The sequence below is a fragment of the Podarcis tiliguerta genome (assembly GCF_965153285.1).
Source record: "Podarcis tiliguerta genome assembly, chromosome: 17".
NCBI classification, from domain to species: Eukaryota; Metazoa; Chordata; class Lepidosauria; order Squamata; family Lacertidae; genus Podarcis; species Podarcis tiliguerta.
In genome coordinates this window covers 34,046,818-34,061,489 of record NC_139550.1, presented here as the reverse complement: position 1 = coordinate 34,061,489, position 14,672 = coordinate 34,046,818, and the positions used below count along the sequence as shown (strand labels likewise).

Here is a 14,672-nt window from a genome sequence, read left to right as displayed (position 1 = left end):
TTTTTGGCGCCAAGTTTAAATAGTCCCCCCTTTTTTTAAAAAAAGAGGTGCAGATTTTTAGGCTGCCCACTTTCCTAGAAGCCTAATGGCACACAGTGAAACTTGATTCTGAGTGAATATGCTGAGGATTGCTCATTTAACTTCATCTCCTCCTCTTCTTAATTGTACCAGTTTTATTGAAGTCCTGTTGCTTTTAAATCTTTTGTTAGCTACTCCAAGAGACCGTTTGGCTGCAGAGCAAGCTAAGAAATGTCCCAAATTAACAAAGATGTGTACAGTAGTACCTCAGGTTACAGACGCTTCAGGTTACAGAAGCTTCAGGTTACAGACTCCGCTAACCCAGAAATAGTACCTCGGGTTAAGAACTTTGCTTCACGGTGAGAACAGAAATCGGGCAGCGGTGGTACGGCAGCAGCAGGAGGCCCCATTAGCTAAAATGGTGCTTCAGGTTAAGAACAGTTTCAGGTTACGAATGGACCTCCAGAACGAATTAAGTTCTTAACCCGAGGTACCACTGTAATGAGTAGGAAAGGGGAAAAGGACACGTTTTAGTTAACTCCTCTTGGGTGTGTGGGTGCCTGGCATCCAGAGGTGTGCAAGGGTGAAGACATAATGTTCCAGTTTTGACTCCAGAAAGCTGGGGTCACCTTTGTGGTGCAAGTGGGCACAATGGCAGCTTGAAGAACTTGTCCTGGTGCCTGTGTGAAGTCTGGCCATGAGCCCTCCCCTGCTGCGCATGGGTGACTCTCGCTCTCCCCCTCCCCCTCCTGAAAAGCACATAGAGGTGAAGGAGGAAGTGGGAAGAACAGCACTGCCTATTCCACTTCCTATTCCAGCTCATGTGCTTTTTAAGGCTCAGATTGGCACCTGAGCGAAAAATGAAGCAACTGAGAGTAAGACGGGGAGCAACCCAGGACACTGAGAGGGGCAGGGAGGAAACGGGCCATCTGGGGGAAGGCAGGAAAGAGGAAGTGGGCTCTAGAGGAAGAGAGGGGGAGTGAATGGGATGTCAGGAGAAAAGGTGAATGCACACCCACTTGCGTGTCCGACCAAGTAAGGATGCTCTTGAAACGGCACAATTTTTAAAGTGACACCTCCACTCCTCAAAGCACCATCAAATCTCAGATTGCTTCTGCCTCTTTTGATTGAAACCATGAAAATAACAGTCCTGCTGCTTTCAAGCACTGTTAAGGTGACAAAATAACCTGACTCTTGAGGCAATGGATCTTTATGGACCTTCCTAATTTCTGGAAGTGACGCGGGTGGCGCTGTGGGTTAAACCACAGAGCCTAGGGCTTGCTGATCAGAAAGTCAGCGGTTTGAATCCCCGCGACGGGGTGAGCTCCCGTTGCTCGGTCCCTGCTCCTGCCAACCTAGCAGTTCAAAAGCACAACAAAGTGAAAGTAGATAAATAGGTACTGCTCCGGCGGGAAGGTAAACGGTGTTTCCATGTTTCCGTGGTTCGCCAGAAGCGGCTTAGTCATGCTGACCACATGTAAGGTGAGATGAGCGCCGCAACCCCAGAGTTGGCCACGACTGGACCTAATGTTCAGGGGTCCCATTACCTCTACCTTTAATTTCTGGAATGGCATCCCCACAGAGGCTCACCTGGTGCCTACTCTGATGTCTCCCCAACCCCAGGTGAATAACTTTTTATCTCCTCAGGCCTTTAGAAAAACTTTATTTTAAAATCTAAAGCCTATTTACTTCTTGGTGCTTCTGCAAGATTATTCGTTGCTGTTATGAGGATATTTTATTGCTTATAGTTGGGACTAACATTTTCATTATCGTAAGCTGTCCAGAGACCTTTGTTGTCTAACAGCATGCACAATGTGTTATCAATCCAAATCTAATGTCCCACCACTGCTTGCCAGGTGGTGTGACTCTGCTCACCTCCCGCTGCCTGCCGTATTCCCTCCGAAATGATTTGGGCATGGGGAGCAAGAGGGGAGGGGGGGTGCCCTCTTGCAGTACTCTTTAGGTCAATCCTGCCCAGTGGCATAGCGTGGGTTGTCAGCACCCGGGGCAAGGCAAGTAATTTGCGCCCCCTAACCCATGGATTTGCACCCCCTAACCTGTGGATTTGCGCCCCCTAACCCTAATCCCCAGATGTTGCGCCCTGTGCGGCCGGGGGGCCCCTGCACCCCCCACGCTACGCCACTGATCCTGCCCATATGCTGCAAGCAGGGGTGCCAACTTAAATCAAGTTTAATTAAGTAATAGCCAGGGGCAGTGCTGTAGCTATGGGGTGGTGAGGTGGGCCCCAGCCAGGGGTACAGTCGAGGGGAGGGGCGCAAAATCGGCTGAAAAATATGTCCATAAATATGTCTATAAATAAAAATATTATTGCCTCATAAGATAAGGTTTTAAATAGAGGGTGAATTGAATGGGGGAGGGCGTAATCTGGACAGTTCTGCCAGGGACACAAGATCACCTAGCTACGGCTCTGGCCAGGGGGGTGCAGGGGGCAGTTGCCCCCCTAAATCAAGTAAATAAATAAAAATACTTACGGCAACTGACTGAGCAACTGAGTCGCACATAGCTCGGTTCTGCCCCCACTAGCAAAAGTCCTGTCCCCCAAACATAAACCCTGGCTACGCCCATGGGCAATGCCCATAAAATTTGGGCAGGCAGACGCCCTCAAATATTTTATTGGAGGACCTCGGCTCCTATGGTTGCAAAGGCTTTATCCAAAGCTGTTCCGCTTGCGCTGCGCCTTTCCGCGTGCGCAACGTAACTGCCCCCTTCCCCGCTGGCACCCTCAAAATCTGCTCGAGGGCTGGTCGGGCGCGGGGGGGGGGTCCATCCGGAGCAGCAGGGGAGAGAAAGGGAAAGTAAGACACGCGTCGGATTACCCCTCGCGGCTAGGAGCAAAGGCAGAGCGCGCCGCGTCTGCTTGCACCGAGGGCTGCGATCCTCCGCCTATTTCCCCGGGAGCAAGACCTCCGGACGGCAACGGAACGCGTTGCTACTTGCGCCTGTTTTCAGGGCTGCGCGCGGGGAGCAGCTCACACCTGTCCACGTTTCCCTTTCTTTAAGGGAAATTCCCTTATTCCGAATAGGATTCCTCGCAAGAAAAGGGAAAAGTTGACAGCTATGGAGCAGCTGCCCCCCCCCCAGTGTCCCCTCCCGCCTCTGCCCAGGCCCGATTCTCCGCCCTCCCTCCGCGCCTCCCTCGGCCAATCCAGGCGCGCCCGGGCTGAGCTGCGCGGCTCTGGCCGGAGGGGGACTCTTATTGTGAAGCGGGGCGGCCGCTTCCCTCTCTTGCTTAGTCATGCTGACTTACAGCCCCGCGCTCCTCCTCCTCCTCCGCCTCCTCCTCCCTCCGCTCCGCGCTCCTGCCTTCCCTCCCGTGGCGGCGGCGGCGGCGGCGTGCGCTATGGAGGGCGAGCGGAGCGCCCGGGCGGGCAGCGGCGGCGGACGGCGAGGGAGGCGGCGGCGGCGAGGAGGGCAGCCGCGGGCGGGTGAGTGGTCGCCGCGCTCCCCGCGCCGCTTTCTGCACATGCACAGAGGGCGGCCTGTTGCTTCCGACTCTTCCTTCCCGTCCCCAACCTGCGTGGGCCCGCCAGGCGGCGGTGCTGGGCTCAGGCCCGAGCCGCGGGCTCCCCATAGCTGTATCCCGGCGGGGGGAGCCGTGCCCTGGCTGGGGAGGCCTTCGGCCCGCTCTCCGCTCAGAAAGGCCCCTATCCTTAACTTCCACCAACAAGAATCACCCTCCTGATGCAGCTGAAAGTGAGCGGCGAGCCGGTGGGGGGGCGCATATGGGGTGGGGGCTCTCAGGCCCCCGAGGAGGAAAGCGCAGGGGCGGGAGGGGGCTCTGCCTTTGTCGAATTGGGAGGTGGTTTTGTTTTAGCTCTTTGCACCTGGTGGGAAGAGGTGTCCTGGCCCGAGTTGTGTGCCTTTGTTATGGGGCAGGTAGGCGAGCTGGAGAGGGCGGCTGGCTATGGGGAGGCGCCTCTTTGGACCGTGGGGTTGTAAGAGGAGAGGCGTGGGGCGGGGAAGGGGGAAAGTTAGGGTCGGGCACAACTGGCTGCGGAAGCGATTTCGAGCGGGCCATCTGGAATGGCAGTATTTTGAAGGGTGTCCCGTGTGATGGGCGTGGCCCGGGATCCCTGGTGATGTCATCAAGAGATCTGGCTTGGGGTGCAGGATCCTGGAGGTGCATCCAGGGCATACGCGTCTCAGGTTGTAAAGGGTCAGCTCCAGATGTTGTCGACAGACTCCATCTCCCCAGACAGCATGGCTGGCAGGGAGGAGGGGCCTAGGCTCCCCTTGTGTGTCTCAGAAATTAATTGGGAAAATCTGGGCACTCGAGCCTAAGTTTTTCCTCTCGAGTAGGCTTGTGGCATGTGGAAGAAACTGCTGAATGTGTACATAGAACTGGGCTGCAGTTCCCTGGCAGAAGGATGGTGGTGGGCCTTTGCCAACCACAATGATGCCAACACACAACCCCCCCTCTTCCTCTCCTGCACCTACATGCAGTGTCCCCCCCCCCCCCAATACTTGCTGCCCACTGAGGCTTGAAAGGAAAAAGTGGTCAATGGATTTTATAAGAATTTTTTGTAAACTAAGTACAGTGGTACCTCTAGTTGCAAACGGGATCCATTCCGGAGGCCCGTTCGCAACATGAAAAGCCCGCAACCTGAAGCGCCGTATCTGTGCAGGTGCATGGCGCAATTTAGCCTTCTGCGCATGCGCGATCAGCGAAACCCGGAAGTAACCCTTTCCGGTACTTCCGGGTTGCTGCAGGACGCAACCTGAAAAAACGTATCATGAAGCAAACATAACATGAGGTATGACTGTACAGTGGTAACTCGGGTTACAGACGCTTCAGGTTACAGACTCTGCTAACCCAGAAATAGTACCTCGGGTTAAGAACTTTGCTTCAGGATGAGAACAGAAATCGTGCTGTGGCAGCAGCTGGAGGCCCCATTAGCTAAAGTGGTACTTCAGGTTAAGAACAGTTTCAGATTAAGAATGGACCTCCAGAACGAATTAAGTTCTTAACCCGAGGACCACTGTACCTGCCTTTTACTTGACTTAAAGTTAAAGATAGTTACTTAAATCACTTATAGGCTGTTTCCCCACACATATTATTATTATTGTTATTTATACCCCACCCAAAAATACAATAAAACATCAAACATTAAAAATTTCCCTAAACAGGGCTGCCTTCAGATGTCTTCTAAAAGTCGGACAGCTGCTTATTTCCTTGACATATGATGGGAGGGCGTTCCACAGGGCAGGCGCCACCACCGAGAATGCCCTCTGCCTCGTTCCCTGTAACTTCACTTCTCACAGTGAGGGAACTGCCAGAATGCCCTCGGAGCTGGACTTCAGTGAACGACTGGGGTGGAGACGCTCCTTCAGGTATACTGGACCGAGGCCATTTAGGGCTTTAAAGGTCAGCACCAACACTTTGAATTGTGCTCGGAAACGTACTGGGAGCCAAAGTATGGTTTCAGCGCCTACTCCCAGTTACCAGTCTAGCTGCCGCATTCTGGATTAGTTGCAGTTTCCGAGTCACCTTCAAAGGTAGCCCCACGTAGAGCGCATTGCAGTAGTCCAAGCGGGAGATAACCAGAGCATGCACCACCCTGGCGAGACAGTCTGCGGGCAGGTAGGGTCTCAGCCTGCATACCAGATGGAGCTGGTAGACAGCTGCCCTGGACACAGAATTGACCTGCACCTCCATGGACAGCTGTGAGTCCAAAATGACTCCCAGGCTGCGCACCTGGTCCTTCAGGGGCACAGTTACCCCATTCAGGGCCAGGGAGTCTTCCATACCTTCCCGCTCCCTGTCCCCCCAAAACAGTACTTCTGCCTTGTGAGGATTCAATTTCAATCTGTTAGTCGCTATCCATCCTCCAACCGCCTCCAGACACTCACACAGGACCTTCACCGCCTTCACTGGTTCTGATTTGAAAGAGATGTAGAGCTGGGTATCATCCACATACTGATTAACACCCAGCCCAACCCCCCTGATGATCTCTCCCAGCGGCTTCATATAGATGTTAAAAGGCATGGGAGAGAGGACAGAACCCTGAAGCACCCCACAAGTGAGAGCCTAGGGGTCTGAACACTAATCCCCCAACACCACTTTCTGAAAACGGCCTAGGAGGAAGGAGCGGAACCACTGTATAACAGAGCTCCCAGCCCCTCTAGCTGGTCCAGAAGGATGTCATGGTCGATGGTATTAAAGGCCACTGAGAGGTCATGCAGAACTAGGAAATAGCTTTCACCTCAAAGAGACTTGCAAGAGCTAAAGAGGGGAGACACCTCCAGATGCTGACAAACTGCAACTTAACACCATCATCCTTGTCTCCTCATTGGTCATGCTGGCTGGGGCTGATGGGTGATGAGTCCAAAAACATCTGGAGGGCCACACATGTTCCCCACCCCTGACAGTAAAAACCTGAACAAGCAAGACCGCATTGGGAGATACTGGTATCCACGGTCTTCCAAGTTGCCCAGCTTAGTTCCTGACTTTTAAGGCGTCCGTGATAGGAGCATCTTTCATTCCTTCCTAATAGCAGCAAAAGATCTGAAACCTTATAGGCACAGCCCTCCATACTGTTGCATTTGTGAAATATCGAGGGCACTGTTGTTTTACTGAATGAACAAGAGAAACCACTCCTTTCGCAGAGCAAAGAACACCTCTCACACTTCCATTTTCTTCTTTCATCAAGGTAATACGTTAGAACCTCGAAGGAGAAACAAACATAAAAAGGTGGCCTTAACTCATAGCCTTACTGTATTCAAACTGGCCCTGAGTAAGTAAGGCTTTAGTTGCTTAATTACTGAATCAAAGCTTGAAGCTGTGATGTGTCTTCGTGAATAAGCCTGCAAAAGTTAGTACCCCTCTGACATTATTTTTACTAGAATCAAAACCCATCAGAATGAGAGTAAGGCTGGGAGAACATTTGAGTCCCTACTTCTACGTAGCTGCTGCTCTTCCTTGCCCAGTGTGATTTCTGTACCTCTGATGCTGAGAGTCATTGATAGTCTGCAGTTTCTTAGAGCCCTCCAAGCACATTTGATGGGCTAAAAAGATGCAAGAGATGTGCCCGCAGGTAGTTTTCTGGCAGAGCTTTTCCAAGTAGTGAATGGGCTTTTGTCACCTGGCCGAGAGAGTGTACCTCTCACACCTTCAGAGGTTTGCAGTAACAACTTGCAAGACACTTTAATTGCTTAGTTTTGGACAGACTTGGATGCCAAGTCCCATGGAGGTGTCTAGAGCACTGTGTTCATCCATACTTGATCAGTTTAGATTATAGCAGCCTTGACCCTTGGTCATCTTCGCTTCTTAAAACTAGCTGCAGGGGGTTGGCTGGGAGTGGTTGATGCTTCACTAGAGAGAAAGGAGGCGTTGGTGAGCCCCCTCCTTAAGCAGACCCCCCTGAACCCAGAAGGGTTAAAACAACTATCACCCAGTGGCAATTACCCCCCCCCCTTTTGAGCGAGGTAGTGGCAGTTCAGCTTCAGGAGAAAGCAAATTACTTGAATCTACTCTAGACTGGATTCAGATGACTTGGAAACTTCGCTTGGTCCAAAATGCAGCAGTCTGGTTATTGGTGGGCGTTCCATTTAGATCGCATATACAGTCATACCCCGGGTTGAATGTGCTTCAGGTTGAGCACTTTCAAGTTGCCCTCCGTGGCAACCCGGAAGTAACGGAACGCATTACTTCTGGGTTTCGCCGCTCCCGCATGCGCAGACGCTCAAAATGACGTCACGCGTATGCGTGGAAGCGTCAAAACGTGACAAGCGCAGACTCACCGTCGCTTGTTACGTTCGCTTCAGGATGCGAACGGGGCTCCGGAACGGATCACGTTTGCATCCCGAGGTACCACTGTAACTCCTGTTTTTAAAAAGTTGCATAGGTTGACCTGCAGATCTCAGGGCAGTTCACAACACAAAATCACAATATAAAAAACACAAAATACATAACAAAAATAAAAGCAAGAACAGCCCAGTAACCCCATTCTCTGTGACTTCCCCGAGATTCTGGAACCCCCCACAGAGGTGTGTCTGGTAGCTCCACTACACAAGTCACATCTCTTTATTCTGCCTTTTGACGTTTGAAGGGTATATTTTTAGGACCTAAATGTTTTGGGGGCCAACATGCTCATCCAGGTGGATTTTTACATTTTAAAGGAAATGTCCAGGTTTCCAGGGGATGGGTGTCATTTTGGCTCGTGCAGCTCAGGATCAGACTCCTCTGGTTGCCACAGCCACTGCCAGCCTGAGCCAGGGAAAGAGGCTTGCAGGCATGGCAGCAGCCCTGTGCACGTCTTTCCCTGGCTCAGGCTGGCAGCAGCTTGGGCCATCTTCTTTTTCCCTCTTCCAGTTGTGGCAACTCTACTGAAATGTTGATTGCTGGCGTTCCTCTCAAAACCAGGTGTTTATTTTTGGAAATTTTAAAATTTGGATTTTGGAGTCACACGAACTTTAGATTTCTCAGCGGCCTTTGAATTTTTTCACGGCTCTCGTTTTGCATCGAATGTAGCAAGAGCTTAGTCTGGTTGCTTCATGGGCCTGAGGAGCCAGGAGTTCTCCTGCCCCACCTGTGGAGGAACTCCTCCCACAGTTCCCAGTACAGTGTGGGATTTTGGTGGTGTCTGCCGGTCCTGGACTTCTCGCCTTGTTATTCTCCAACATACTTTCTGCCAGATTTTCTGGCACTTAGTAAGATCCTTTTGCACGTTCCCGCCCCACCCTTCTGACTTGTTTCTGTTTTTCATGCCCTCTTCTGAGGCATTCTGTATCCCTTGCTTCAAGTGACTCTGTAGTGGATGGAGCAGGAAGCAGAAGATAAGGTTGCGACTCCATCTTGCCCTTCGTAGGCCCCTTCCTTTCAAGAAGGGCAGCACAGAGATTGAGTGGTTTGCAGGCACCACCTTTGCAAAATGCCCCAAGTGGCCAACCCTTTGTTTGCTTAAGTTGGGACAGAGAGTGCTTCTGATCCTCTCAGCCTGGGTGATGTTCGTCTCGTGGTCTTTGCCTTCCCAGCTTAAGAGGGGCCTCTTGATAACCTGGAGAAGGGCGGCCCAACGTTTTGCACCACGTGGGCCACAAGAGTACTTTGACATGGAACCCAAAGGCTGCACACTGCCTTGTTGCAGAGGGGCAGGTGAGAAGCGAGACCAAAATTTGACGCCCACCCTCACCCTGCCAGTTAAGCAGGGTGCCAGGCTTTGGGGAGGCAGTGTGACGGCAGGGGAGTGGTCAGATGTTGCTGAGGGCCATCAAAAAAGGAATTGAGGGCCACATGTTGAACCACCCTGACCTGGAGTGAGGTGTGGGTGGCTGAGGGAAGTTCGGGGAATTACTGTATTTTTCGCCCCATAGGACACACCGGCCCGTAGGACGCACCAAGTTTTTTGGGGGGGAAATAAAGAAAAAAAAATTATTTCCCCCCCCCAGGCACTTGTGGGGCTGGCAGCGGGGAGAAGCGCTCTTCTCCCCGCCGCCCGCCTTCAGATCAGATCCGGGGACAGCGGGAAGACGCGCTGCGCCTCCCCACTGTCCCCGGAGCTTGCGGGGCTGGCGGCGGGTTCCCCCCGCCGTCAGCCTCCAAACCACTTCGGTAGACAGCGGGATGGCGGCGTTCCGCCTTCCTCTGTCCCCCGACCTTGCGGGGCTGGCGCTGGGGCTCTCCTAAAGCCTGGAGAGCGAGAGGGGTCGGTGCGCACCAACCCCTCTCGCTCTCCAGGCTTCAGTGAAAACCTGCATTCGCCCCATAGGACGCACACACATTTCCCCTTCATTTTTGGAGGGGAAAATGTGCGTCCTATAGGGCGAAAAATACGGTATTTCCTGCCAGTGAATCAGCCTTGCGTCTGGAGAAACTGGGGCAGGAAACTGAGGAGAGCCAGGGGTGTGTGCCGCCAAGGCAGCTAGCCACGCTTGCTGAGTGAGAGGTCGCAACTGTCTGTAGGGGACCCTGACGCCTGGCTGTGTCACTAGGAGGGCAGGCGGAAACGGGAACACAGCTTTTGATGTGGCAAAAGTGCATAGGCGCACCGTGCCACGCGCAGCTCCAGATTCTCTTTTCCCATCTTCGGCGCTTCTCTCTCCTTGCCCAAATTTGTGAGAGTCTTCATTAGGAGCCCTGTGGACAACTATTTAAATTTTAAATCCTTGAGCATCTGCATCAAATGCTAGTGGAGGAGATCTGTCTCCATTTTCCCAAGTTGCTTTTCTAGCGTGACATTTCCCCCCACACAGGAAGCACTTCTGTGTAAGAAAGGGGGGCTCTAGGTTAGAGGCAGCCTGTTTTGAGGGTGGGCGGGGACTGGCACTGGAGGTATTCCTCAGGCCTCTGACAGCAGGGGCTCATCCTAAGGACCCCCCCCCTTTTGCTTGTTCTCTGGGGTTCATCCACACTTTCCCATGATTTTTAGACATAGGCCCAAGACGGTTTTTTGTTTTTTGGTCCTACCGCTTTCCCCAGAAAACCCATGGTTTTACTGCTGAATTGGAACAAACGTCAGTGCGTAGAAAACCCAATTGACACCCCCCCCCCCCTGTTTAGTACACACATTGACCCCTTCATTCTGAACTGCTTCTTTCCCCACCCACATTCATTTCTTGGTGAGAACAGCAACTCTTGGCTCTTCCCTTCTGGGAGGTGAGACAGGGCAAAGCCTAGTAAACAGTCAACTGAGGGGCATTATGGAGACAGTATATCCAGGGCATGGGGGCTGGCAGGTTAAAGAGAAGCTTTTGCTTGTTCTCTGGGGTTCATCCACACTTTCCCATGATTTCTAGACATAGGACCAAGACGGTTTTTTGTTTTTCTGGTCCCACCGCTTTCCCCAGAAAACCCATGGTTTTACTGCTGAATTGGAACAAACGTCAGCGCGTAGAAAACCCAATTGGCATTTGTTTCATTCATCGGTAAACAGCGGGTTTTCCTAGGGGAAGCGGTGGGACGAAAGAGGACGCATGCCTAATGGAAGTGTGGACGAACCTCTGGTTTTGCTTGAGGGAACTCGCTGAGGGAGAAAATACTGCTTTCCCCACAGATATGAAGAACTGGTTGCCACGACCATTTGGTGCATATCTACCGTATTTTTTTGCTCCATAAGACTCACTTTTCCCCTCCTAAAAAGTAAGGGGAAATGTGTGTGCGTCTTATGGAGCGAATACAGGCTGCACAGCTATCCCAGAGGCCAGAAGAGCAAGAGTGATTTGTTGCTTTCACTGCGTAGTAATCCCTTTTGCTGGTCTGGCTTCTGAGATTCAGAATATATTTTTTCTTGTTTTTCTCCTCCAAAAACTAGGTGCGTCTTGTGGTCTGGTGCGTCTTATAGAGCGAAAAATACGGTATTTTGCACGCAGCTCTGTCTCTGCTAAGGAAGCAGGCAGGAGGTTACACACGGTTTGCACAATTTCCTCCTCCAGTGAGCTGCTTTTCTCTTGTAGGAAATCCGTCCCTTCTGAGGTGTTTCAGCAACGATGCCAGGCCCTCCCCTTCTATTCTGCTCCTAATCACATGGGGCAATGGAGGATGTGGGCTCCTTCCTACAGAGGTTGCAGAACTCGGGGGGAGAAAATCCCCACAAATAACCAGGCCTGGGCAGCGGAAGGAGGGCTTGTTTCTTTCAAAGCGAAATATGGCACAGAAAGCTGGCTTCCTGTTATCTCACTCCTCTACCTTGGGTGAGCCATTTGGGGGCAGATCCAGCAGCACCCGCCTGCCATTGGGCTTGCCCTGCTGGTGACGTCATCTAGTGGGAGCAGCAGGACCGCAAGTTGTCTGCCCTGTTTATTTCGCACAGGGGAAACGAATGAATCAGTCAGTTTGGAGGGAGGAAGAGGTGGATGGATGCATCTCAATTTCTTAACTCCTGGCAGCACCTGTAGCATTCATGCGCGCTTTTCACCTCTCCAACACGTCCTCCAAATCCAGCAGGACCCGGCAGGAAGAGAGACAGGCACGTGAAAGCTTTTTCAAAACATAAAACAGAGCAGTGGTTTGCTGCCACCACCTCCCTGTTTCCAGGACAGTCCCAAAAAGTAACCCAAGGAGAAAGATTACTCTTCAGTCTTTACCGGACTGCCCCACCCTATGCCACTTCATTATTTTTTTTTATAATGAAATTTATTAAATATTTAATAGTTACAAAAAGAAGAAAAAAGAGAAAAAGAAACAACAAAAATTTAACAAACAATACATCAAAAAGAAAAAAGAAAAAACAATACCACAAAACGACAAGAAAAAATTAAAACATTTAAAAACACATCAAAATTTCCTTTCTTTATCTTTCATATGCTTGTTTCCTCGACTTCCTCACGCCTCCCTTTTTTGTATTCCAGTTCAAATTAGCTGGTTCAGCAAATCCTTTCCCTCTTTCTCAATTTTTGTTCTATATTTATCTTAACACAGTTTAACTTTAAATTTTCCATTTTAGCCCATTAACAATTAACTTTTATATAATTCTTAATAACACTTCTGCTAAAACCATATAACTTCATTCCAATATTTTTTTAACATTCATTAATTTTGCAATGGTGTGCAAGACCTTATAAAAACTTTTGAAATTCCCCTCCTCTAGGTCAAGCCCACCCCCAGAAACATCATGCATACATTACAGAAAGGAGGGGTTGAGGGAGGAGTTGTGGTGGTAACCTGAGTGTCCTGTCACCTGGCTGGTTCCTCCTTTCTCCCCTCCCCATGAGTACTTTTCTGAAGACAAAAGGTAGTTGCAGTTTCCTGCCCCCTGAGGGGGAATCCAATCACTGTTCTTTTGTTATAGTCCATGTTGAATCCACTCGTGTATGCAGGGTTGATGGTTTTCTGTCTGAGACCATCAGGGTTGGCATAGCAACTGGGCAGGGCTCTTGTGAATATGCTGCTATGCTCAAGGAATTATGGTGGCCTGTATCAAACCTTCCCCATTTTGTAGTCCTTCCTTCATGGAGTAAAATAAAAGTGGAACAGTGCAAATCTGATGTATGGTTGATTTTCTATGAATTTATAACAGAAGTGTAGCGTATGTAGTGTGTGAGTGTGAGTGTGTGTGAAGTCTGAACATACTGAATGATGGGGGGGGGGGTGTTTCCTGCTACACTGTAAATATACTTTAAATTTTTTCCAATCTTCTTCCATCGACTCTTCTCCCTGGTCTCGGATTCTGCCAGTCATTTCCGCCATTTCCATATAGTCCATCAGCTTCATCTGCCATTCTTCCCGGGTGGGTAGATCTTGTGTCTTCCAATGCTTTGCGATGAGTATTCTTGCTGCTGTTGTGGCGTACATAAAAAAAGTTCTATCCTTCTTTGACACCAATTGGCCGTCCATGCCCAGGAGAAAGGCCTCTGGTTTCTTCAGTGCCACTTCAGTGACACAGGCAGAAATCCAACAGGCTCTGATAGGCGATTAAGTGGAGCACACACTAGTTCAGCTTCCCCAGCAGAAAGACACAAAAGATAAAGGCGGGGGGGGGGGGGAATCCTTTTTCCAAATTTATTAAAAAGAAAGGTTATTCAGAACATAAAAGTTGGCACATATCTTACAAATCCCAAACAGAAAATAAAAACATTGTTTAATATGATTAACTATACTCACAACAAGAACAGAAGTGCAAGCATAATAGTTTCAAAGTAGTTCTTGGCTTATTCCGCACATCTGGGCATCAGGACAGGCCCTCCTCATGGCAAGGTGGTGTGCCAGGCGAGGTGGGCTGCCAAAGGCTCTGTGAATTGCAAGTTAGTTTCCTAAGGTTTTATCCCTCTTGAACCCATGTGGATTCAAAACTTAGGAACCAATCAGTCCCTTAGATTAATTAACAATTCGCCAATGGAGGAACAATAACTCAGGCTTGTTAGGAGACTTGACAGCTGAATCCTGTTTATCAAAAGGCCTTGAAGATTAAAGCATCCCTAAAGACAAACCAGATTCTTTGAGTTAGCCAGATAACCCTCTTACTCTGAATCTGCGTCCCAGACAGCCAGGTGTCAAGAACCACAAATCAGCTAGAAAAACTCTTTCCTGTAGGAAGGAGATGACCAGTTCACACTTTTAAAGACAGAAAGTCTGCGATTAGACCTAGATATGCATTCCCAGCATTCTATGGCTTCTTTGGCTCTCCCATAATGCTCTTCTCTTGCATGAGCCAAAGTTTTAAGATTTCCCAATATCACTACAGCACCCCAGAGCTGTGTGGGGTCAGGGGGCACTGCGTATAATAGAACTGGTTGTCTGTTGTCTGAACGGGGGTCCCAGGTCCAAGGACCCATGGCAGATTCCTGAGGGTACCTGAATGTGAGCACTGTAGCAAAACCCCCTCCCTTGGCCTTAGTTTCTGTGCCCCCTCCTCCGGGAGCCCTCTGCAATCTTTAGCTAATAAGAAAGGCACACTTCACAAGGCTGTTACAAGTTTTCTGCGCGCAAAGCTCTTTGAAACTGGGGGGAGCTATATCTGTAGCAAGAAGTCATGATGAAGATGACAAGATTTGGGGCAGGGGGGGCACAGCGCACAGTTTGCCTTGGTGTGGAAGCTGTATCTATACTGCTGGGTAACTCACAATTTGAGGTTCGCTGTTCAGGGACCCTTACATTTGTGTCCTCTAGAGCAGTGTTTTTCAACCACTGTTCCGCGGCACACTAGTGTGCCGCGAGATGTTGCCTGGTGTGCTGGGGGGGGAATTGAAAAATTCGATAA

At 50.4% G+C, this 14,672-nt stretch overlaps 1 protein-coding gene across 2 annotated transcripts in view; it reads left to right on the top strand.

Moving 5' to 3' along the window:
* The first annotated feature begins 3,358 nt into the window (after positions 1-3,358).
* Positions 3,359-14,672, top strand: part of KEAP1 (kelch like ECH associated protein 1) — a 23,228-nt gene continuing 11,914 nt past the window's right edge. Inside the window, exon 1 of one of the 2 annotated variants that reach the window (XM_083420066.1) lies at positions 3,359-3,464. The gene's annotated coding sequence lies outside the window, so the exon portion shown is untranslated. Of the gene's footprint in view, positions 3,465-11,053; positions 12,015-14,672 lie in introns of those variants that run through there. The other variant, XM_083420067.1, reaches the window with a different exon arrangement.